Source organism: Podarcis vaucheri (assembly GCF_965113315.1).
Source record: "Podarcis vaucheri genome assembly, chromosome: 11".
Classification (NCBI taxonomy): Eukaryota; Metazoa; Chordata; class Lepidosauria; order Squamata; family Lacertidae; genus Podarcis; species Podarcis vaucheri.
The window spans coordinates 5792699-5819599 of NC_138749.1; positions in this window are offsets into that span (position 1 = coordinate 5792699).

The window sequence follows — 26901 nt, forward strand, 5'->3', positions numbered from 1 at the left end:
CGGAAAGTTGTGGCAACACATGCTAGAGAACAATTGCTGGAGAAGAGAAGGCAGTTAGGAAAACGAACAGCTGAGAGAACAGAAGAGGGAGCAAGTGTGGTGTAGTGGCTAAGAGCAGTAGTCTCGTAATCTGGTGAACCGGGTTCGCTTCCCACATGCAGCTGCTGGGTGACCTTGGGCTAGTAACACTTCTCTGAAGTCTCTCAGCCTCACTCACCTCACAGAGTGTTTGTTGTGGGGAAGGAAGGGAAAGGAGAATGTTAGCCACTTTGAGACTCCTTCAGGTAGTGATAAAGCGGGATATCAAATCCAAACTCTTCTTCTTCTTCTTCTACTGGAACTCGGGACCATCCAATGAAGCTGAGTGTTAGACAATTCAGGGCAGATAAAAGAAAGTATTTCTTCACATAGTCCACAGTTAAAGTGTGGACAAGATGTAGTGATTGTCCGGAACATGCCCTAGGGGCCCACACTGCCCCTGGGATGATACAAACCTCTCTGGGCATTGTCTGGCGTTGCGCTCCCCCAGAATGAACATCAATCTTCATTCCGGTGTGCTCAATGATACAGGTCGGGTGATCCTGTGCACGGTATTAATCAGTAGATTCTGCAGTGATGACTGGAAGTGTGAATGTGAGCATTCTCAGATTTATTTTGCAATATTTACAGGGCAAATCATAATGGTGTCTGCTCTCTTCTTCAGCAGCAGACACAGAAAGAGAAACACAGTGCAAAAGCACAACATAACAGAAAGAGATAAGACTAACTTCCATCTTCAGACTTTCCCAGCTCAGGAAAGTAAACAGTGACATGTGACTTTCCAGCCACCTATCAGCAACGGAGGAGTGATTTGCTAACAGTGATGGCCACCAGTTTGAATGAAGACTATCAATGATTAGAAGTGATGATGGCTAATGTTCAACCTCCACCGTTGGAGATACATGCTTCAGTTTAGCAATTCCTTGGAATCTCAAGCTGGGAGAGTACTGGTATACTCATATTTCTCCATGTGCAATGGAAAATGCTTGCCTTCTCTTTCTTCTGCATACCCATGAAACACTCCAGAACACACTTGGGGATGCTAAGGGATGTGTGGGGATATGGGAGGGAGGACTCCCATTGTTCTGATCCTTGAACCAGTCCAACTAGCTTGTTCAATAATACTCAAGGACAGGTTTGCTTCTAAAAGCCCTATATGGCCTAGGACGCTCGTACCTACTGGACCGCCTCTCCTGGTATGTCCCACGGAGGACCTTATGGTCTCCAAATCTTGGAGATTGTGGGCCACAGGGAGGCTAGGCTGGCTCAACCAGAGCCAGGGCTTTTTTGGCCGTGGCCCCGATCTGGTGGAACGCTCTGTCACGAGAGACTAGGGCCCTGCGGGACTTGACATCTTTTTGCAGGGCCTGCAAGACAGAGCTGTTCCACCAGGCCTTTGGCCGAGGCACAGTCTGAACCCCTCTCTCCTTCGGTAATCCTCACGGAACTCTAGTCCAATGGTTGCCATTAATTTGATTTTGAATTGATTTTAGAATGAGTTAATTTTAGAATGTAGTTCAATTACGGTAAATGATTATGATTTTATGTAAACTGTGTTATTTTTACTGTTGTTAGCTGCTCTGAGCCTGGCTTCAGCTGCGGAGGGCGGGATATAAATAAAATGTTATTTATTATTATTATTATTATTATTATTATTATTATTATTATTATTAAATACCAGTTGCTGGAAACCACAGGAGGGCTGTGTGTGTGAACAGTGGCTATTGTGAGAACAGAATGCTGGGGCAGATGGTCCACTAGCCTTATTCAGCAAGCTCTTCTACTGTTCCTATGAATACTACCCAGTGTACTCATCTACCCTCCCCCACCAGGCCCTATTCTGACCATTCTGCTTACTTCATAGAATCACAGAGTTGGAAGGAACCCCAGATATCATCTAGCCCAACCCCCTGCAATGCAGGAATCACAGCTAGATAATCCATGCCAGGTGGCAACCCAATCTGCGCTTAAATACCTCCAAAGAAGGAGAGTCCACCACCTTCCAAATTTGATTATTCTCTTTTAAGCTGATCTCCCTGTTTTCAAGGTGTTGGCTTCCCCTGGGGACTGCAAGGCAAAAACAGTCACTTTTTGTTTGCTAAACGTTAAATGAATACATGGATGCTTCACTTTGGGTAGTATTTTCATGAGTCCTTGAATGCAAGTCTCAGTAACTCTGATTTTCTCTCCTCTTTTGGAGCTCACCTCATCCCCGAAGACGATTTGAGAGTTTCTGCTGCCCTTGAGTCTCTTAGCTGAAAACACAGTGGTGTGCATCAATATCTCCTATTATTATTCCTCCAAGGATTCCATTGCTTTAATATTTTTGGATTAACTTATGATCAAACATTGATGAATCGCGCTGTTTTACTGAAAAGCACAATCCTTAAGTCAACCACCTAATCTAAGAGTAGAAATTAAACTCTAAACCAACATAAACACATTACAAGTCATTAGTGTAATTAAAAAGGAATGTATAATTAAAACATTTGTGTATTTTAGTTCAAATTCATCGTCGGTCGGAAATTTTAATGAACTGTACATCAAAGAAACCCCCAGAGTCAGAGGATGGGTTTAGCATAACAAGAAATGTGGTGTGTTTTCTCTCCCACACCTTCTCACTGGCACAGGAAACTCCTCTCCCTGGTGGCTTTGAGATCCAAGCTGTCATTGGCCCAACCAAACTAATAATGATTCTAAATGGTTATGATCGCTTCAATGTTTTAAACCAATGTTATCTTTTTTTTTTATCCCCTAAGAATCATGTTTTTCATAATTACTTCTCTTTTGTCCTTTCCTTAAGACAAATGATTTTGTAATTAGTGATGAAGGAACCAGTGATCACTCCAAGACATCTGTCAAATTGTCATGAAATATCGGTCCCTGTAGCTATATTTAAACTTTCTGCTTAATAGCCTCTTGCTTTATCTCGCTATTACATCTCTGCGGTACCATAAGCAGGATACCCTAATGATCAAATTCTATAAAACACAGAGCAATTAGATTGTAAGACATATTGCTCCCATGGAAGCCCTCTCTCCACATAATGCATGTTCCACTTATTGTCCGTCTACTTATTCTCCTAACCCCTATAAGTTCTATTATAGGATAACTTTACTGCTTGTTATATAGCACATTAAGCCCTCATTCCACCAGCTTGGAAAGTTTATAAGCTGCAGCTTGCAATTTAGAAGGAATAAACATTCTCACTTACCAATGGATAATCCTGAATCGCAAGGGGTTGGGCTTGATAACCCTCAGGGTCCCTTTAACTCTGCAGTTCTAGTATGATTCTAGTATTCTATCCACCCAAACCTGAAATGAATAAATAAATGATGAAAAGGTGTTGAGAATGCAGAAGGTTTAGAAATAGATGCAACACACACACACACACACACACACACACACTTTAAGTGTCAAGTAAGAGAGGTTTGCTATTGTTATTGGAGGTTATTGTTATCCTATAGAGGTGTTTTTAATGTGTATGTTGCAATTTAAATTACTTTTGAAACTTATAAATTTTCTGGTTTAGTGTAAGCCAGTGCAATGTGTGTCCACAGAGAGGTTTATATATTTTATCTGGAGCTGAACTAAAATTTCCTACTCACTATTTTCTGCAGTGTTGAAAAATGAGTCTCTTCCCGCCCACCCCTACAATATTTTGGCATGCTATTCAAAAATGTTCACCTATTGCTTTCCATCACCTTCTCTTGCTCTCACTTCACTTGCATCCAGTGATGTCACTGAGTCAACAAATTTGATTGGCTATATACTCTTGTGGCATCATCAACAGCATGTGATCTCAGACTGGGTGGAAGGTGACTAACATGGTCTGGAAACCTAGCCTTATGAGGAACGGTTGAGGGAAACGGGTATGTTTAGCCTGGGGAAGAGGAGACTGAGAGGAAATATGAGAGCCAACTTCAAGTTTGTTTTCTCCTTTTTCAGAGGGTAGGACTTGAACCAATGGATTCAAGTTACAAGAAGGGAGATTCCGACTTAACACCATGAAGAACTTTCTGGCAGTAAAAGCTTTAGTATGCCAATAAAGGAGATTGAATTGATTGAAATATATATACACAAATAAAGCTGTATTCGACAAACGAAAGGATATATGATTTTAGACATGACTGAGAATCGCAGAGTCAGGGACGGAGAAATTTAAAGCGGTAAGATCGGGATGTGGAAAATATGAAAACAATGAGAGGAGGCAGGACTGAAGATTTGGAGATATGCTTCAGAGGTCCAGACTATGGGGAGCATGGAAAAATAGCTGTTTAACTCTCACAAAAAGGTGCAGCTGGAAAAATATTACTGGATTTACAGAAGCAGGGCTGTATCCAGTGGCATAGCATGGGTTGCCAGTGCCCGGGGCTATACAGAGGTAGTGGGTGGGAGGGAGGGGAATGGAATGTATACGCACATGCATTCAACGATAGCATTAGCAGCACCCAGAAGATAAGTGCCGGATTTATGTACAGTGGTACCTCTGGTTAAGAACTTAATTCGTTCCGGAGGTCCATTCTTAACCTGAAACTGTTCTTAACCTGAGGCACCACTTTAGTTAATGGGGCCTCCCACTGCCGCCGCGCAATTTCTGTTCTCATCCTGAAGCAAAGTTCTTAACCCGAGGTACTACTTCTGGGTTAGCGGAGTCTGTAACCTGAATCGTTTGTAACTCGAAGCGTTTGTAACCTGAGGTACCACTGTATAAGCTAAACAAGCTATAGCTAAGGTCTCCACTCTCTTGGGAGCCAAAAAAAATTAAAGGAAAAAAAACCTGGATGTACATTTCCAAAATATAAGGAAAAAAACCAAATAAAATAAAACCTACATACAGCAACAGTGTTTTATGTTGTGTAGGCTCCTATGATGTAAGTAATGGGCCCTGCCTGCTAGCCTGCTCCCTAAAACATCATTGGTTACATGCCTATCAGTTCGATAAATTACCATATATTCAACACAAAAAACAGCGACAATTTGTTGTTGACAAAGGACAGCTAGACATATAAAGGGCCCCATTACCTTCAGTAGCTTAGGGCCTCCTCAAACCTAAATCCGGCCCTGCAGAAGATTGTAGCTGCAGAGATAAGAAGACTTGTTCCATTGTCTGGAGAGGTCACATCTTGGTTCACATGGAGAAACCGTTTTCAATGGAGCCCAGCAACGGAAGCACACGACAGTATTGAGGCAGCAGAGGATGCTGAATTTTTGGGGCCCTGACAATTTTGGACCTGGGGCAACCACCCATGCCCCTTGCTATGCCACTGGCTGTAACTTTCAAGATGTATCTGAGGATTGTAAAAGAGATCTCACTATAGCAGCTAAGCAAATGCTGGTGATATATGCCAGACGACAATATCATTTGGCTTGAATCCCCATATTGTTTTGCATTACAGTGGTGCCCCGCAAGACGAATGCCTCGCAAGATGGAAAACTCGCTAGACGAAAGAGTTTTCCGTTTTGGAGGTGCTTTGCAAAACAAATCTCCTATGGGCTTGCTTCGCAAGACTAAAATGTCTTGAGAGTTCCTGCGGGGTTTTTTCCCTTCCCTCCCTTTTTCTAAGCCGCTAAGCCGCTTATCAGCTGATCTGATAAGCTGATAAGCTGCTAAAAGCCGCTAAAAGCCGCTAGTAGCGCTAATAGCGCTAATCCTCTAATCCATCAATGGGCTTGCTTCGCAAGACGAAAAAACCGCTAGACGAAGAGAATACGGAACGGATTCTTTTCGTCTTGCGAGGCACCACTGTATGTGTATTGAAAAAAAACATATATTGTATGAAGCCAATTGGTCTCCTTCTCCTCCATTATTAGTACAGTAAAATCATGAACTGCACAAGGGTTACGTTTCAGGGATGGTGCATATATTTGGACCACTCTCTTGAAGCCAGGAGCATCTTTCCATTTCCAGAGCCCTGTCCCCACCCTTGTCCCCACCCTCCAAAGAAAGGTGAAGAGCTTTTAAGCAGACCATCATGTCAGTGCACATCTATAGGATCCGGATGTTAAAATGATTTCTGAGCTTCATGAGCAGTTATATTGAAGCTTATTTTGTTTCAGGGTTTTGTTTGTTTTTGAAGGAAAGGGGGGGGGGTTATTTTATTTTTTATTTTTTTACAGCAGACACATCTGTCCTGCGGATGAATTTATTTCCTCAACCTCCTGGTGCAATATTGCATTTGGGTTGTCACTTTTGATTTATCGTTACTTTCGACATTAAATCTTCCTTTGCATTTTTATTGGTTTCATTAAAAACATTCTGCTCGTCTTTTTTCATTTATAACCTATTGCAAGGGGCGGGGAAAAAACGTCTCCTTTCAGGGTACTCCTTATTGCCTTCCCCTTCCTTTCATCACTTCGAAGGCTCTTCCAAATACGTATCCTTTCCCCCTTCATATCGCTGTATTCTCCCAGTGACAAAAGGTGTAAGCCGGTTCTAAATTTGTCAGGCGTGTGCTAATAAAAGCTAATAAAAACCACCTGCTAAGACAAAGAATAAGTAGCTTGAATCGCTGTGTAACAAAACGGGGGTGGCAAAACATTTATGAAATCCAGTAGGATGTCTGATGAATGAGGCATCAGACTCATGCTTTAAAAAAAATGGTGTCCAAGGGGTCAAATGCATTCCATTGGGCATGGTGAGGTATGTCAGTGTTTGAAAAAAGCAAAGCTTGTCTCCTCAGCCTGGTCCTCGGACTCTTGTTGGCACAAAAGAGTCCACAAGAAGAGTGTCCTTGCAGAGTATTTCATAGAATCATAGAATCATAGAGTTGGAAGAGACCACAAGGGCCATCGAGTCCAACCCCCTGCCAAGCAGGAAACACCATCAGAGCACTCCTGACATATGGTTGTCAAGCCTCTGCTTAAAGACCTCCAAAGTAGGAGACTCCACCACACTCCTTGGCAGCAAATTCCACTGTCAAACAGCTCTTACTGTCAGGAAGTTCTTCCTAATGTTTAGGTGGAATCTTCTTTCTTGTAGTTTGGATCCCTTGCTCCGTGTCCGCTTCTCTGGAGCAGCAGAAAACAACCTTTCTCCCTCCTCTATGTGACATCCTTTTAGATATTTGAACATGGCTATCATATCACCCCTTAACCTCCTCTTCTCCAGGCTAAACATGCCCAGCTCCCTTAGCCGTTCCTCATAAGGCATCGTTTCCAGGCCTTTGACCATTTCCTGCTTTTATTCTTAAAAGTCTTTATCAGCAAAACGACCGACCAACTGTACACACATCAACACTACCAGCTTTCTCTAACCAACCAACCCACACCCAACACTAACATTGTTTACTCTATATATACAGGTACAATTAGGTGAAAGGTTGCATGAGTTATTGTAGGCCGCTGACTCATGCTGACTTAGTCCTTTTAGCAATTTTTAGTCATGACAAGGTAAAGGTAAAGGACCCCTGGACGGTTAAGTCCAGCCAAAGGCGACTATGGGGTTGCAGCACTCATCTCGCTTTCAGGCCGAGGGAGCCGGCGTTTGTCCACAGTTTTCCGGGTCATGTGGCCAGCATGACTAAACCACTTCTGGTGCAACAGGACACCGTGATGGAAGCCAGAGTACATGGACACACTGTTTACCTTCCCACTGCAGTGGTACCTATTTATGTACTCGCGCTGGTGTGCTTTTGAACTGCTAGCTTGGCAGAAGTTGGGACAGAGCAACGGGAGCTCGCCCCAACATGGGGATTCGAACTGCCAACCTTCTGATCAGCAAACCCAAGAGGCTCAGTGGTTTAGACCACAGCGCCACCTGTGTCATTGGATATGACCCCTCACACACACTTTACACCTTTATCTCACCAATACCAAAGACAACAATGACTTTGAAGGAGCATGAACTCAGGACAAAAGGGAGAAATGTGCTAAGAGGAAGGTGCGTTTGGCAAATCCTCACTGTGTTTAACTCCCACCCAGAAACCTATGTCCCCACTGTGGAAGGACGTGAAGATCCAGAATTGGCCTCCACAGTCACTTATGGACACATTGTTAAGACCATATTCATGGAAGACAATCTTAGCTACGATTTATCACTGAATAATGAGAATATATATATATATATATATATATATATATATATATATATATATATATATATTTGCTTTCGTAGATTTTCACGGGTACAGGAATGCAGGTTTTGGTGTCTTCGGGTGTCTTCCCGTGTAAGAGTCGGGGTGTCTGTGCGACGTTTCGACGAGGTCTCACTCGTCATCTTCAGGCTGGTGCTTTCGGCTTCTTGTTACTGGAACAGAGCAGAGTCTGGTGTTTGAGTTCCTATAAATACTGTTGAGGGGTGTGGTATATAGCCTCCAACGTTCTGGGCAGAGAGGAAGTTCCTAGATTAGTGTGCCTTTTCTTCTTTTGTTCCTTAATTACTTGAGGGATATCTTGAGTGATTTCATGAGTGATATTCTGAATATCACTGGGTGGGTCATTAAGTGTAGATTAGTTGCTAAAGCTTTCGTGTCTTGACCTCTTGAGCTTGTGAAGAGTTTTTCTGAGAAGATGGCTGTGCTGCATTTAGTTGTGCTCTGGCTTGGCTTCGTGTATAGGGGCGAGCTGTGGTTTTGTGCTTTGTGCCAGCCAGATCTGTGTAGGGATTGCAGGGGGGTGCAGCATCCGGAGGTGCCACTATAGTTTGGCTACTGGATGGAGTCTGTAATATGTCTGTGGAGAGGGTCTGGGTTTGGGTCTGGTGTGCACACAGAACGCCGTCACCAATCAACCACTCTCAGCAGCTAGAAACAGTGTAACTAGACACTGGAAGGACCTGTCAGGAGTGAACATAGACCACTGGTACCAAAATGCATGGGAAACTGCCTTACTAAAGAAGTTAACTAACTAACTAACTTAAACTAGTACGTGGACAAGCAAAGGAGAACGCCCTCACCTGGTGTGGTTCCCGTTTATCGCATACACAGCATAACAGGAAATTGACCCACCCCATCCCCCAACAGCATGCAAATCAACATGGCTAACCTGACCTAACAACCTACACACACACCTGCGACACACACAAACAAGCAGCACTGCCATCAACTGAATGCAACCAAGCAAGCTCAGGACCCCCTATTCTCTCACAATATCAAACAAACAAACAAACAAACAAACAAACAAACAAACAAACGACCTACCCATGTGATACTGGGACAAACCTCTACAATAACACAAGGCAACAGTACGAAAGAACAGTACCCCCCCCCACCGCAAGATGTCTATGACAAAAGTGTCTCTCACTAAATGTAAATGAACTGTGAAAAAGACTCTATCAGTTGAAAGTGGAGGCAATAGATGTACCTTTCCCTGTTTATCTGTTTTGTAACACAATAAAATTTTTAATAAAAAAAAATTAATTAAAAAAAATGTGTTTGATCACAGTTGTCCATGCATTGATAGCTTCACAGAAGGAGTACTGTTATGTGCTGTGTGGGTCTACCTGTGGAGTGGGTCTGAAGGGTGCAGCTGCTGCAGAATGTGAGCATGTTGGAGCATCTTTTGAAAGCCCAACGCTGCTTCTCTGCCTGGGCCTTAGCTGCTGGGCTTCCTCTTTTTCCATTGCAACTTTTAAAGGAACGCCTTACCAATGGCCCCCCCAAAGCCCCAGCTGAGCCTGAATTTACATCTCCAGCAGCCCTGCTACATTATGCAATGTGCTCTATGCGGGGCTTCCTTCGCACTTGATCCAGAAGCTGCAGTTAGTGCAGAATGCTGCAGCACAGTTGCTGGTATGAGTGAGGCCTTGTCAGCATATCAAACCTGGTCTCCGAGGTCTGCACTGGATGCCTATTTCCTAATGGGCCAAATTCAAGGTGTTGATATTATTATAGTCATGATGGCATTTCACTATGGTTAGGATGGTGGGTCAGTCTTACTAAGGCTATGGATGTTCATAATCCCCATCTCTTGTGAAATGTCATTAAATGTCTCATCCCTTCCTTTAAAATCTCTGCAGGCTTTTACCTGTGGAAGAACCTTCCATGTCATTTTGAATTTCAATTCAATTTAATTCCAGGAACGAACTATGGAACCCCCCTCCCACCCCCAAGATATCCCACTGAACTGACAACATTGTTGGTTTCCTCTCCAAATCCCTTTGATGTTTCTCCTGAGGAAAGAGTCCCTAAATTCGCTCTCACTCATCCCTAGACTATTTCTCTAGCTAAACAAATAACATCAAAAAAGAGAGTCTCATCCAGAAGCTCCAGGTGCTTCTCCCCCCAAAGAAGAAGAAGAAGAAGAAGAAGAAGAAGAAGAAGAAGAAGAAGAGAGATGAAAGAGGAAGGCTGAATGTTGGTGAGAATCATCCCATTTCCTTTCCTCCCCATGTGACCATCCGCCCGCATCCACCAGGGATTTGCTTTCTGTGCCTGTGCGAGCCTTTTTGTTCTTCCAAAATAAGCCTATTATATGAAGATTGAAACATTAGGATTAATTATACCCAAATGCAAACGTAAAACCTTAATGAAAAACATACATCTCTCACATGGGCTGGACTCCCTGAGGACAGCTTGAAAAAATTAGCTTGGACAGGTTTCTTTTTTGCTCTGCGCGACTGATTGGATCAGTGATATAAAGGCACACTAATAAGTAGCATTTGGTGTGTGTTTTTGTGTGTGTGTGTGAGAGTGTGCGCACACACTCCGAGATAAGACATGAATGACAAAGGGAGATGATGAGGCTGGCTCAGAGAGCATGATTCAAAAGGCCTCGGCTGTTTCATCTATAGTGCTTTCTTTTGAGTTATCTCTGGGTCCCTTTGGCTTTACCCCCACCCTTACTGGCAATGAGACCTGTGTTTGATCTCTCTGTAAACAAGCTGAACATCAGGAAGACACTAATGGAACCACCATGGGAATCTGGACTAGAAAATTGAAAAGAGAGAGATAGAGGCTTAGATAGTATGTTCACCTAACATGCACCATCGCTGAAGGTTATGGTGATTTAATTGGGAACAGTGACGAACCTTTCCAGGCTCTTAGGAACAAATCTATAGATAGAACCAGCACCCCACCCACATTTATCTGATGGTAGGTGCTAGTTAGGCACTCTAAGGACATCTTCCCTCAGCCGTTCCATTGGCTACAGGGGAGGAAGAGACAAAAGGCTCCATTGGCTCTGTTGAAAGACTACCAGGTTTTGACTCCTCTTCAGATAGATCCATTCCAGTTAGAACTTCTTTACTGAGAACTTGCACCCCTCTTGCTTCCCTGCCTCCTTCTTCCTTTTGTGCTGTGTCTTTTGAATTGCAATCCTGAAATCAGGGGCTGTCACTGCTGATACTTGCAAGCTACTCCAGAAACCTGTTGAAACTGAAGAGTAGCACAAGAATTAGAATTAAGGTCCATCTCATCCAGGAGTCCGTTTGCATCAGGAGCCAGCCAGAGTCCACTGAGAAGTTGACAGTGGAGGTCATGATGGTGATGCCATCCATTTGTTGCTTCTCCCTAGCTTCTGGTTCTCAGACATGGCAGAACAGGTCTTTAAGGGAGGGCACCCTCAAACACAGCAGGAGTGGCTAACCATATTTTGAAGTAAGGTAAGTGATGAACTTTACCATCTAAAGGCAGCAGTGGCGGTGAGAACGCTCTAACAGACTATTAAATCCAGATTCTGAAATTACCTAACTTCCTCACAGCCTAAGCTGGGCTGGCATTGCTGATCAGTGTGTAGTGTTAGTATTTTCATTCTCCATTGCTGTTGGATCTTGTGATCCAATGTTTACATTCTTTTCTGCTAGGAGTGTGGGAATGGAACTAGACACTGTAATTCCATCCTATGTGCTTTTGTATTTTTTCCTCTTTGTTCGTTGCTTTCGGACAGAGCTGACGTGTGAAGCTGCTGCTCACACTAGCCATGTTTGTTGTTTTGGTTTGTAAATAAGGGAAGCTTTCACGATGCCAATGCCTCCACAGCCTCGCTTCTTGCTGTTACTCTACTGATGCATTAGTGAGCCCACAACTGCACTGGAGGTTGGTCGCTGGACACCTGAATGCGCTCCCGGACTGGGCCGTGATCAAGAAACGATGCCTTATGAGGAACGGCTAAGGGAGCTGGGCATGTTTAGCCTGGAGAAGAGGAGGTTAAGGGGTGATATGATAGCCATGTTCAAATATATAAAAGGATGTCACATAGAGGAGGGAGAAAGGTTGTTTTCTGCTGCTCCAGAGAAGCGGACACGGAGCAATGGATCCAAACTACAAGAAAGAAGATTCCACCTAAACTTTAGGAAGAACTTCCTGACAGTAAGAGCTGTTTGACAGTGGAATTTGCTGCCAAGGAGTGTGGTGGAGTCTCCTACTTTGGAGGTCTTTAAGCAGAGGCTTGACAACCATATGTCAGGAGTGCTCTGATGGTGTTTCCTGCTTGGCAGGGGGTTGGACTCGATGGCCCTTGTGGTCTCTTCCAACTCTATGATTCTATGATTCTAAGGTGGCTGGGACATTCATGTAGATCAGTGGTTCTCAACCTGTGGGTCCCCAGATGTTGTTAGACTACAACTCCCATCATCCCTGAGCTCTGGCCTTGCTAGCTAGGGGTGATGGGAGTTATAATAATAATAATAATAATATTTTTTTATTTATACCCTGCCCTCCCCAGCCAAGGCCGGGCTCAGAGAGGCTTACAAGCAATAATAAAAACAAGTTGAATGATTACAACTTAAAAACAAAATTAAAATACAACATTAAAATATTACAACATTAAAATCAAATGTAGCCTCAACGCAGGAGGAGAAGGAAAGAAAAAAAGAAAGAGAGGGAGGGAATCAAATTGGCTCCAAGCCAAAGGCCAGGCGGAACAACTCTGTCTTACAGCCCCTGCAGAAAGAAATCAGATCCTGCAGGGCCCTGGTCTCATGAGACAGAGCCTTCCACCAGGCTGGAGCCAGAGTTGAAAAGGCCCTGGCTCTGGTTGAAGCCAATCTAACTTCCTTAGGGCCTGGGACCACTAGGGTGTTGCTATTTATGGACCTTACATTTATTTATTTATTATTTATTCATTCATTTATTTATTTATTTATTTATTTATGTATTTATGTTGTAGTTCAACAACATCTGGGGACCCACAGGTTGAGAAAAGCTGATGTAGATGGTAGCACCTACTCTGAGCTGCCTCTCTAAATATGCAGAAAATATACACTGGGTCTGTTATGAGCCAGGGCTGTAGCTCAGTGGCAGACCAGGTACCTTTTGCGTGCTGAGGTCCCCCAAAACACCCTTACCCCAATAACTCACACATAATTTTTGTTTAAGGTTTTTGGCATAATTTTGGCCACAACTTTATTAGCATACAAATTGTGAGTGGTTGCTTAGGCATGGGTTATGACTAGCTGTCCCCCCCCCCCCGCCTTGGGGACAGCACTGGATTCCGGATTCCAGTGAAAGCCAGTGTGGAGGAACAAGTTCAGGGATAACTGGAGCTGCGACACAGACCTCAGCTTCTCCCTGCATGCTCCTAGGGGCTTACACGGCCCAAACCCGATTCCAGGGGATTGGACGAAAGGATGGTAAGCCCCTGAATTCCTTTAACGGAATTCCCGTGCAACAACAGCATTGGAGGGGCAGGCACAGCCAATCCATACCCCTCCACCAACCAATTTAAACCAATGCCTAACCGCCAACCTTACAACTTGTGACGATTTGCTACGCAGTAGGCAAAACCCAAAAGACACACTAATAAGCCAATTGGAAAAATTCCTACCAGGCCCCCGCACCAATGCGGACGACCCCATGACAGGCATAGCAAGGTCAAGGCGCAAGCCCAAACAAGGGAGGGCGGGCAGGTGATCCGATGTCCACAGCGAAAGAGAAAGTAGCCTGCTGTGGCCCCTGCTTAAATATCCTCTGATCCCACACCTAAATTTGCAACATCAAATTTGCCCCAGCAACACAAACACCAACCAACGCTAGGCCCCTTATTCCAACCTGCCTAGTCATTGCAGGGTGCTTTGTCCGGCCCCATCCGCAACACATGCTCTCCTTTAGTGAGAACATGCTTTATGGAGAAGTAGCCAGGTTTAGTCTCTGCCAGCATCTCCAGGTAGGGTTGAGGAAGACCCCTCAGAAAGCAACTCTAAAGTTGCAACAAACAAAGCAAAGGAACAAACTCCGTTGTTCCAGGAAGGCTTTCCTTTAAAAAAAGTTCTGAAATCCGTAACTTTGAAATATGCTAAACCCTGTACTCAACCCTCTCATATTTTCATGTGACACACACACACACACACACACACACACACACTTTTTTGTCAGGAGGCACAAATCTCAACATGTGCATTTCAAAATTCAGTGCATCTGAAGTTACAACGGAGTTGTACTGAGTGAGATCATTTGTGACAACAAAGTTTTGGTGATTCTCTTGTCTGACATTGGCAGAACGTCATGGGTATCCCTGGGGATGGCTGAGGAATTCAGTGGTTTTGAATTCCTATATAAAATTGCCTCTCAAACTAATGTGATTACTGCTTCCCATAGACATCAGGTTGACTACTGTGGAAAAAGGATGCAGGAATAGATGGGACATTGGTTTGATCCAGTATGGCTAATCTTATGTTCAGATGCTTTCCATAAGGAGAAAAGGAATGACTCTGCCCACCACATTTAACTGGCTGCACAGCATTGTCCATCGCCAAAGCTATTTGCAAGCTAGAGTCTCAAGTTTAGACCACTGAATCTACTTTCCTGCTTCGACCCCAGCATTTGAAGGTCTGCTTTGATTCTGGTAGAGCAAGGAAAGCAAAATAAGAAAGAGTTGGGCCTTGCTTGCCTCTTGCAGAATGGATGTGTCAAAAACGCAATACTAAACCTGTCTGAAGGGAGGGGAAAAAACTCCTCTCTGTTCTAAAGCAAATTCACTCATTTTCTTCAGACGCCGGACATTCTGGATCTGCTCAAGCATTCTAATTTTTTAATCTTCTTTTCTACACAAGAATAATTAGCACAATATGCTTAGGGTTTCAAAGGATTTCTTTGTCTGTGGGACTAATTCTGATCATTATTTTCTGACTCTTTTTATTATTATTTCTTTGGCCCGTCTGCAAGCCTTCAACAATATTGCTAGGGGGTATTATAAGCAGCTTCATAGAAACAGAAAGCAATGAACTTCCATCAGAGCAATGCTCATGATGAGCCCAGTCATTCATATATATGTGGAAGATGGACCAAGCTTGTTTTCTGCTGCTCCGGAGAGTAGGTCCCAAACCAATGGATTCAAGTTACAAGAAAGGAGATTCCAACTGAACACCAGGAAGAACTTTCGGAAGGTCAGTTCAACCAAAGCATCCATGTCAGATGGCCATCCAGCCTCTGGTTAGAAACCTCCAATGAAGAGTATGCCAAGGACGTCCATTCCACAGTCAAACATCTCTTACCACCTTATTAACCTACCACTAGAGGTAGGAACCTCCACCAAGAAATGTGTATATGGAAACCTTTGTACATTCAATGCATTCACCAGTAAAATAAAATACACCTTTCCCATTCACATCTTACATAAAGCACATAGAATTACAGAACCACAGAGTTGGAAGGGTCCATGAGGGTCATCTAGTCCAATCTCCTGCAAAACAGAACTTTTTCCCCAATGTGGGGTTCAAACCCATGTTCCTGAGATTAAGTCTCATGCTCTACCAACTAAGCTATCCATTTTTGTGTACATTTCTTGTCTACTAAAACTGAGTTGTAAAATCCAGAGCAAAATTAGAGGCGTGTGTAATCTGATCTACAGTCCATTGCAAAGCTTCATTAACTATGAACCCCCAAATCTGGGATCCCCTCGAAACCGGTGCCAAAGTTTTGTAGTTATTTTGTAGCGAAACCTCACATTTTGTAGTGCCCCACAAATGGAGTAATTGATATGTCAAACCCAAATTCATAGTTAACACCCCAAAGCCAAAGGTTGCCAATCCCCTCGAAACTGGTGCCAAAGTTCAGTAGTCATTTTGTAGCATTATGTAGTGAAAATCCCACATTTTGTAGCACCCCACAAACGGAGCAATAGCCTCTCAAACCTGTGGGTCATGGGGTCACCCAAAAACCAATGTTGGGGTCCCAGATTTTGGGGTCCATAGTTAATGAAGCTCCACTTCAAAAGTGAATCAAATTCCTTCCCCATCTTTATTCTAAGTCCAATTCTCTAACCCAGGGTTTCCCAAACTTAGGCCTCCAGCTGTTTTTTGACTACAGTTCCCATCATCCCGGACCACTGGTCCTGCTAGCTAAGGAGCTGCAATATGAAAACAGCTGGAGGCCCAAATTTGGGTAACCCTGCACTAATTACTACCCAAAATGCATTCCCTGCAAAGGAGGCTTATCCAGTAGAGTGAACAGGGCATCACCCCAACAACCTCCACCTGTTCTCATTCAGCCACCTCCTGCCAGCCTTCTGAAAGGTAAAGGTAAAGGGACTGCTGACCCTTAGGTCCAGTCGTGACTGACTCTGGGACTGCGGCACTCATCTCGCTTTATTGGCCGAGGGGGCCAATGTACAGCTTCTGGGTCATGTGGCCAGCATGACTAAGCCGCTTCTGGCGAACCAGAGCAGCACACAGAAACGCCATTTACCTTCCTGCTGGAGTGGTACCTATTTACCTACTTGCACTTTGACGAGCTTTCGAACTGCTAGGTGGGCAGGAGCAGGGACCGAGCAACCGGAGCTCACCCCGACGCGGGGATTCGAACCGCCGACCTTCTGATTGGCAAGCCCAAGAAGCTCAGTAGTTTAGACCACAGCGCCAGCTTTCTTACTTGCATCTAATTCAGCATGTGGCACTGGCTGTCTGGTCCTTCTTCCTTAGCCCCATTGTTGCCATGCAGAATTCATCAGGGAGGAGGATGGCGACAAAACTACAGTTAGCTGCATCTGTCTGTAATTGGCTCTGGTTCCACCTCCTGTTGGCCTTCCTGCCTTCCACCCCACCAGGCCCAACAGGCACCACTGGTTCCCTGATACTAGAATCATAGAATCACAGAATTCGAAGGGATCCCAAGGGTCATCTAGTCCAACCCCATTGCAATGGGTCAGAATTGCTGCTGTCAGTCATTGACAAACCTGCTCCCCTCACTAAAATACGGACACCCTCTGAGATCACCACATAGCAAACAACTTTACAAAGTCCTCATGGCATAGGCAAAGAGTTTGTGAGGAGGACATGAAACTGTGTATGTGTTCGACCCAAATCCAATGCAATACCCCCCCTCCCTCCAGTATTCTGCATCTCTGTCTCACACCTGCAACATCTGGCATGCTAGCCTAGCCTTCATCTAGTGCTCTCAGCAATCCATCCACCCAAACCAATCCTTTCAAGGAACAAAAAAAGAGAAAAAGTTAGCTATGCAACTTTTATTTATTTGTGTGCATCCTGCTGAGAGTTGGCATTTCAGTCTATGGGTTTGTGTAATTGCTAGAATTAAAACAGATTAAATTAAATAGCTTCCCTTTTCAGGTTCCAGGCTCCCCCCTCCCTTTCCCCCCACCTTTCCTTGCTTTACTTTTATGGACAGAGGTAGCCGTGATTCGTGCCTCGTCATGCCTGACAGGATTTCATTTCTTACTCGGCAGGCGGTAAGGAGGCAGGTTGAAAAGTGAAGGCTGCCCCCTCTTCCCTTCGATACAAGAGGAAACTATTACCTTCCCAAGAGCAACCTGCACATTAAACGTTTGTTTCCATTGTCTCCTTTTGAAAGGAAATTTTGTGCTGTTGGAAAGTGCCCGGAAGATTGAACATAAAGAGTGTGTCCAAATTTAGCACTGTGTGTGTGTGTGTGTTTTCAATGCCTTAGTCTAAATAAGCACCCCATAATCTTATGGCTAATGCTAAGGTATACTTTGAGATTATAAGCAAATGCATTTGTTTCTGAACAGAAATACAGTCATACCTCATGTTACGTCTGCTTCACATTATGTTATTTCAGTTTACGTCCCGCGGTGACCCAGAAGTACCAGAAAGGGTTACTTCAGGGTTTCACCGCTTGCACATACAGAGACGCACAAAATGACATCGCGCGCATGCACAGAAGTGGCGAATCACAACCCGTGTGTGCGCAGATGCGCCGCTGCAGGTTGTGTTCCTTTCATGTTGCGAACAGGCCTCTGGAATGGATCCCGTTTGCAACCAGAGGTACCACGGTATCTCAGTCAGAGGAAAGAAGCTTCTGCCGTCTAGCTCACAGGTAGAAGACCTCTGGTCTGAAGGCTCAGCCCAGCAAGTGTCCCCAGTTGGCCCATGAGGCAATTTTGGCCAAGCCACACCTACTTGCCCTGTGTCTTTATGCAAACCAGAGGCATAAAGCAAGTCTGGCTGCCCGGGTGAGGGCAAAGGGGGCCCATCTAAGTCCAGCACTCTCTCCTCACAGTGGCCAGCCAATTCTCTGTATTGTATCAGGTTGGGCTAGATGATCATCCAAACTGGGGTGGGCAGCTAATGCCACAAGACAGAACTGGGATTCAAAATGACCTTAACTGTAACAACTTTGTTGTTTTAGCCTTGTAGCCTGTAAACTACCTTGAGATCTTGCCCATGGAGTTTTCTTGGCAGGGATACTGGAGTGGCTTGCCGGTTCCTGCTCCAGGTGGATCACATTTAGTCAAAACTCTCCACTATGACCTGTACATCTTGGGTGGCCCTGCACGGCATAGCTCATAACTTCTCTGAGTCATTTAAGCCCCTTTGCCATGACAAACCCAGACAGCATCTTAAAAAGCAGAGACATCACCTTGCCAACAAAGGTCCATATAGTCAAAGCTATGGTTTTCCCAGTAGTGATGTATGGAAGTGAGAGCTGGACCATAAAGAAGGCTGATTGCCAAAGAATTGATGCTTTAGAATTATGGTGCTGGAGGAGACTCTTGAGAGTCCCATAGACTGCAAGAAGATCAAACCTATCCATTCTGAAGGAAATCAGCCCCGAGTGCTCACTGGAAGGACAGATCGTGAAGCTGAGACTCCAATACTTTGGCTACCTCATGAGAAGAGAAGACTCTCTGGAAAAGACCCTGATGTTGGGAAAGATGGAGGGCACAAGGAGAAGGGGACGACAGAGGACAAGATGGTTGGACAGTGTTCTCAAAGCTACCAGCATGAATTTGACCAAGCTGCAGGAGGCAGTGGAAGACTGAAGTGCCTGACATACTCTGGTCCATGGGGTTACAAAGAGTCGGACACGACTAAACGACTAAACAACAACAACAACCCTGAGATCTTGTGATGAAGGGTGGTATATAAAGTAAACAAACAAACAAACACTTGACAACATATATGAGATAAGATGCAGGGCAGGTAAAGGTGGTAAGTTTCTGCTGAAAGTCCAATTTGCAGGCACCACAGCTGATCAGCATGCCTTTGCAAGTGCTGCAGTGACCATTGACACTTGCAAAAGAAGAGCAGGGCTTTGCAGCTGCTGACAACTAGCTGGTGGGTGTTGCCTGCTGTGTGGTCACCAGCACTTGCAAAGGGACAGCAGGATGTTGCAAGTGCCAAGGATCTTCTGAATGTCAGAGCCTTTGCAAGCGCTGCTGTGGTAATCTATGTCATCTCAGGGTTACATTAACCGGCCTTTACTTACCTGGCGGCCTCTAGGTGTTTTGCCACTACATCTCCCATCATCCCTGACCATGAGGTTGAAGGATGCTCTGAAGTAATTTGGGATTGTGGGGTCTGCAGGCAGAAGAAAAGGAGAGGGAGAAAAGTCCCACTCGCACGACATTGAATGACACCCTCTCTTCTGCTCACTGGTTCTGGATTAATCCTGGGTGAAATCCAGCATCTCTCTTTCACATGCTGCATCTTGCTGTGTACATATGTTTCGTTTATTTGCATACCAGATAAAAAATAAAACAGATTAGTTTAAGCAAATGCAGATTCTCCATTTCCAGACACTTGTCAAAATGTAGTGCAAAGCCCACAAGGATTGCGGGTTGGAGATCTTTTAACCAACAGTTTCATTTTCTACACAAATCGGTGTGACAGCTGCAGGCAATAATTAGTTTTGCAGTTTTTCTAAACCCTGCCACAGATCACGAAACAAAATGTCGTGGGTTGTTTGGTTAGTTTTTGTTTTTGTTGTTTTGCGGGGGGGGGGGGCTGTGATTGATCAAGAGGTGATTGGATACTCTATGCAGCAGCTTTAGCTCGTTTTATATTTGTGTCCCGCCCCCCTGCCCATTTTGAAGTAGTCACTTTTACAAGGAGAAACGAACAGCTTCTGGAAAAGGGGGGAGTGTGTTTCTGGTGAAAGCTGTGGAGCTTGACGAGGTAGGCATTTACGAGCCGATCTTACAGCACAGGTCTAGAGTAGTCCCTAAGCCTCTCCTTCATCCCTGTACCCAATCCTACAGGTGGAAATGTCAGATTTTAATTGCACGTGGAAAAAATCCTCCTTGAGACTTCTGTTTGTTTGCTTTCTTTGTATAAATTTTAGCATGTTTGTCCTAAGCTAATGTTTCCCTGCACAGCACATCCACCGTCTCTCAGCAGTTTAGCAGTAAAATTGTTGAGAGCAGTAGTATCTGTGAATTTGTTGCCGTTGTGCTTTTATTGAACTTATTGCAATGTTGTGTTTTTATGTTGTATACCACCTTGACATGCTTTTTTTAAAATGAAAGTCTGGTCTATAACCAGTGTTATTAGTCTAGAAAAAGAGGTGCTGGAACTCACCATGAACGCCTTAGTTGTTCTCTTATAATGGCAATGCCACCCACCTGAGAAATGCCGGAACTGAGTTCTGTCGAGTTCTGACTGAAGAAAAAAAGGAGGGGGAGCCCTGTCTATATCTATTTTTAAAAAGAAAAGAAAAATTATGCTGCCATCTCACTGGCCCACACGTAGAGCAGAACAAAGCTTTGCTTAAAGGTGTGGGAGCAATGACCTGGATGTGCCCCTACATTCGCAGCTAACCCCTGTGCCACAATCTAAAAGACCATATTACCTCATACAAACCTGCCCAAGTGCTGAGATCTTCAGAGGAGGCCCTTTTCTTGGCCCCACCATTTGTGTTGGGGTTATGTGACAGGGCCTTCTTGGGGACTGCACCCAGACTTTGGAACACCTTCCCTAGAGAAACCAGACTGGCTCTCTCCTTGCTGCCCTCCGCTGGCAGGTGAAGACCTTTCTATTCAAACAGCCCTTTGGGAAATGACTGTTGTCTGTGTTCCAGATTGATCTTTTCAGATTATTTTAATTCTATTTACTGCTTAACTGCATTTTAATGATTTCCCTTGCATTTTTAGCTTGTTCTGTTTTAACTGTGTAAGCCACCTTGAGTCCTAGACTGGAGAAAAGGTGGATTTTAACCACAGAAGCAACAATTTTGTTTTCAGTGCAGCTGGTGATAGACACCCCACGCATTTGCTACCCTCTTGTAGGCAGACGTAGTACAGTGGTACCTCGGGTTAAGAACTTAATTCGTTCTGGAGGTCCATCCTTAACCTGAAACTGTTCTTAACCTGAGGTACCACTTTAGCTAATAGGGCCTCCCGCTGCTGCTGCGCCACCACTGCACGATTTCTGTTCTCTTCCCAAAGCACCATGGCGTTTCTCTCTACACTCCTCCCAGTGATCATTCCTCTTCTGGTCACTGCTGTGGGTCCAAATTCTGACAGTCTGTCTCCAGGTTCTGTGGCCATACCATATTAAAGATATACAGTACAGTGGTACCTCAGGTTAAGTACTTAATTCGTTCCAGAGGACTGTTCTTAACCTGAAACTGTTCTTAACCTGAAGCACCACTTTAGCTAATGGGGCCGGAGCACGATTTCTGTTCTCACCCTGAAGCAAAGTTCTTAACCCAAGGTACTATTTCTGGGTTAGCGGAGTCTGTAACCTGAAGCGTCTGTAACCCAAGGTACCACTGTAATTACCTTTTTGACTCTACTTGTATTTTTGGAGACTCCTCCCAATAGCATTGGAGCAATAATTGGTCCTCACCTTTAATTCTAAATGAGCCTTTTCCAAGTTGTTTCAGGCTACAGATCCCATCGCCTCTGATCATTGCCACACAGAGCGAGGCTGATGGGACTTGCAGTCCAAAACACCTAGCTGAGGAAGTCTGCTTTAATCCATTAGATGTCAACTTGTCCTATATGCAGGATGGACATGAATAGATGGAAACCAAGGAGATGGTCGATGAAGTATTGTTTAAGGCTCAGTCTCCCTTTTATCCCTCACATCGCTCCTGCTTCCCGGCTGATTTGCCTTCCCCTGACAACAAAGAACGGGAAGAGCAGATACACTTGGCTTTAAATATAATGCGCACTTCTCAGAGCAAAGGAGAACTGAAGAGAAGGGGGCCAATGATACCCTTAGGGGAAATTTCATCTCAGGAGTACTGACCTTTCCGAGAAAGCAAATTAAATTATCTTTCTCATCTTTTACTAGGGCTGTGACATCATTAAAATTCACGTTACATACCAGCGTACTTTGTTTTGTATTCATAACCTTAAACCAAAATTAATCAGCTGTCACATGGAGTTAACATAGTTGTTAATGGTTCCCGACCAAAATACACATTGTTTCTGGAGATGAGAGGAGAGGAGAAGGCAGCTCTCGTGGACATCCTTTTTTCCCCACAGAGCTAAGTTTCAGGGTCAGGGTTTTGTCTGAGGGGTGGCCTGTGAGTGTTGAGCCATGGAGCCTAATTCCAATGGCAGAAGTGAGCCCTTGAACACTGGAAGTCAGAGGACATCTTGTCATGCTCCTAGCCCTGAGTAACAATGCACACAATGACCTGGAGGAAGGAGCATCAGAAACACTATGTTCTGAGGAATACGGTTGTTCTATGGGAAGAGAATAAACACAAATTCTGCACTTGGGTTTAAACTTTGGTTTAAAGGAGAAGAAGGTGGCAGTTTTTCCACTGTTTTAGAACCATACACGGAGTTCTCTTTTGCCACAGTATGTGTTTAAAGTTAATGGGAGCCCTGACCATTAGCTCCAGTCACGGGTGACTCTGGGGTTGCGGTGCTCATCTCGCTTTATTGGCCGAAGGAGCCGGTGTACAGCTTCCGGGTCATGTAGCCAACATGACTAAGCCGCTTCTGGTGAACCAGGGAGGAGGAAGGATGGTGTGTTCTTCTCACGTCTGAGAGGAGGATCGCCGATTTATGGCCTTGCCTGTATCCTGCCGGGAGACGCAGATGGGAAGGTCAACAAGTATCTCAGTCGGTTGCCCGGGGGAGGCCAGTTACCTCTGACTGCGAGCTGAGATACTGACAAGCAGCACATGGAAACGCCGTTTACCTTCCCACTGGAGCGATACCTATTTATCTACTTGCACTTTGATGTGCTTTCGAACTGCGAGGTGGGCAGGAGCAGGGACCGAGCAACGGGAGCTCACCCCATTGCGGGGATTCGAACCGCCGACCTTCCGATCGGCAAGTCCTAGGCTCTGTGGTTTAACCCACAGCACCACCCGTGTCCCACGGTATGTGTGTACGCCCCGTTGAAGGTCTCTACAATGCCCCACCCTCTTTTTAAAATGCATTCCCCAGTTTCAGGAATCTGAAATGGCCACCACAGTTCAAGAGCGCCCTACAAATGAGTAAATATACGGTTGTGAGGGCAAAGGTAATCTTTACAGGGTTCTTCAGATGATCTGGTTCTTAATTCCAGCTGGACCGCCTTTAGGGTCTTAACTCCCAATGTGGTGCTAACTCCCACCTTGAATCTTTCTCCAAACAGGGCTGAATTTGTTTTTGACTTCATCAGGGGTCTAGGAATGCTAAAACATGCTTTACTGGGTCCCATTAATTATACATACATTAGGCATGCTAGCCCACTTCCCAATGAGACACAATATTTGCATACACTTTGTTGTATGTGCAGATTCGTATCCTCTTTTGTAGGTAGGGTGGAATGTTCAAATATAAATCGGGGCCACACATGGGTAATAAGATATCCGACAGACAGAATGTCAGCAGGTGTAACTTGTTCCATTAATTTCCATACTAGGGAACATTTAACCTGTTGAATTTTTGCCTGCCACAGAGGCAATATGCCTCTGAATACCAATTTCTGAGAATTACAGGTGGACAGAGTGATGTTGCACTAATGTTCTGTTCACAGGCTTTCCACAGGAAACATGTTGGCTACTGTGAGAACAGAATGTTGGACTAAATGAGCCATTGGCCTGATGTAGCAGGATCATCTTACATTTTTAAGTTTGGATAACTTCAAGATGAAATTGTTAAAAAGCAAGCAGTCCATGGTGTTTGGTGTGGTTATTAATATCTCATGACAATTACAGCAATTTTATCAGTTCAACCAGTCACCATTTTCTTCTTTTCTTCCTTTTATGAGCAAAAATGGTTTGAATGTTTGACATGAATATATTAAGCATGTGCATGGATCATAGGCTTCAAATTATATCTGTTTCTATAGTTTTGGAGACACTCCAACCCCGCCTCCCCCAATTTCACTTATTACTTGGATCCAAATTAGATTTACTAAAAATGAATGCAGAGCCATCTTAAGCATATGAGATGTCGGGGTGCAAAGATCAAAACCCCATCCAGGTTGCCCAGAGTTGTTGACCTTTTTTAGGGGGGGAGACCCCAAAGTTGTTGACTTTTTTAGGGCCTTAAGAACAACAGAGGAGGCCGAGGCGGCGGCAGCAGCAGAGCAAGGCCGGGGCTGGGCACCTGGGGGAGGGACAAGCAGAGCCCAGCGCAACAACAGTTGAGCCCGAGGTGGCGGTGACTGAGCGAAGCCAGGTGCCTCATGTGAGCAGTGTGCACTGGCCGGGCCTCTCGACTGCTTGCCAATCCTGGACATGCAGGAGGGCAGAGCCGGCCGGCTGCCTCAGCGCCTTGCTCGCCCGCAGCAGAAGAGCTGCGGTGCTCCAACGGGCTCTGCTCCACTCGGCGGCAGCTGTCAGCTCTTCCCAATTCCCAGACTCCAAATCTTGGCCCCAGACTCTCAGCCTGGCGCCCCTGAGAGCCTGGCACCCGGGTGCCCCACACCCCTAGCGCCTATGGGTAAGACGGCCCTGAATGAATGTTTTCCTTTTCACAGAAGTGGACAAAGTTTTCAGGCATGGGAGCCCCTCCAGAATGAATCAAGCCTGACAAATTGTAGGCAGTTATATTCAGAGAACTTCATGCAAGATGCCTTTATTATTATTTTTTAAGAGTTTAGTTTATTTCCTGCTAGAATTGGATGCAAATGGCAGGCATGGTCACTCCTGAATGCATGAAACCTGCCCGACAAGTTTCAGAAAAATAGCTGCAGAGGTTTTCTCACCAGAGTTTACTTTTTTGGGGAGGGGGGATAAAATAGGACTCATGGGGGCAGGGGTAGATAAAAAGATCATGAATCCACCGGGAAGAATAGGGTGTGCAAAATGTCAAACAGAGCAAGCATACATAGAAATGAACAGACAGAGTCTGTCTATTAACTGATGTTTTTAAAGCAGTCTTGACCATGACTTAACTTTAAATTTAACACTTATTTCTTTCAGCTCACTCTTTTAAAAAACAAGCAAACCATGCTGAGGAATACTATTTGCTTTAGAAAAGTATGAATTGAAATTAGAGCTTGGAAATCTTATTTTCAAAATTGATAATAACCGTAATTTCAGTAGGAAAAGTTGATGAATGAACAGAGATCTTTGACTATTCTTTCCCCTTCCTCATACAAAATCCTGTCTATCTAATTCCCCCCAGTAAAATCCTATAGATGTTTCCTTCACATTTAGTGCAATTTTTGCAGCGGATATCTGAAACTCTCCCTAATACATTTTGCTACTAATCTTATTGGCTGTCTTGCCTTTACTTAAAATGCATAACATGTTGCCTCTGAACTGGAACCTCCAAATTCACTTTCAGTTTTGCCGTAGCTGAAATATTGTTGATATTCTTTGCTTGACATGCCTTCCTCCATGGCCAAAATACCCAAAATGGTTTCAGTCCCATTCTCAAGTTCAGTAACCTGCACCAGAACCTTGAGGTCTCTTTAAAGTGTCATCAAAGCCATTTTTACAAGTCCTTGAATTCATCACGGGGTGATCCAAACCAATGAATGGGATGGAGGACTAAGGAGAGGCATATTTCAATGCTATGGGGAGGTGCATTTCAGGTAAGAGGTGACATGATAGAAGTTTATGAAATTATGCATGGATGGAGAAAGTTGATAGGGGAAACTTTCCCTCCCTCTCCCTTTCATATCACTACAACTCATGGCTTTGCAATGAAGCTGAATGTGGGAAGATTCAGGATTCATCACACAGCATGTAATTAAACAGGTGGAACTTGCTCCCACAAGAGTCCTTGATGGCCACCAACTTGGATGGCTCTAAAAGAGGATTGGACAAATTTGTGGAGGAGAGGACTATTGATGGCTAGTAGACACAATGTCTATATTTTGCCTCCATGGTCAGAGACAGTGATGCTTCTGAATACCATTAGTGGGCAACCACAGGAGGGGGACAGTGCTTGATGACTTCCCATTGGCATCTGGTTGGCTACGGTGAGATCTATGGATGCTGGACCAAATGGGTCATTAGCCTGATCCAGAAGGGCTCTTCTTATATTGAAAATAATAATGAAGAACCGTGTGTAGTCCTGTTATCTAAATACTCTCTTCCTTGTGTCCCATTCATTGTCTCCATTGCTATGCCTATGCTCTATCCCAGCTGCTTGAACTAAATGAGATTCACTTGGCATTGCAGCCATATGCTCCCTTGCCTGAGCTCTGAAGATCTCACATCCTGCTTCTCCAGGGCTGGGGGGTAGCTGTTGAACCAGATTACCTGTGATGTCCCTTCCAACCTTTTTTTATGAGCGTGTATTCAATAATTCCAACTCGCACTATTTAAATTCAGCACAGGCAATCTGCAAGCTCATATTATGGAGGGAAGGAAGGAAGTCGGG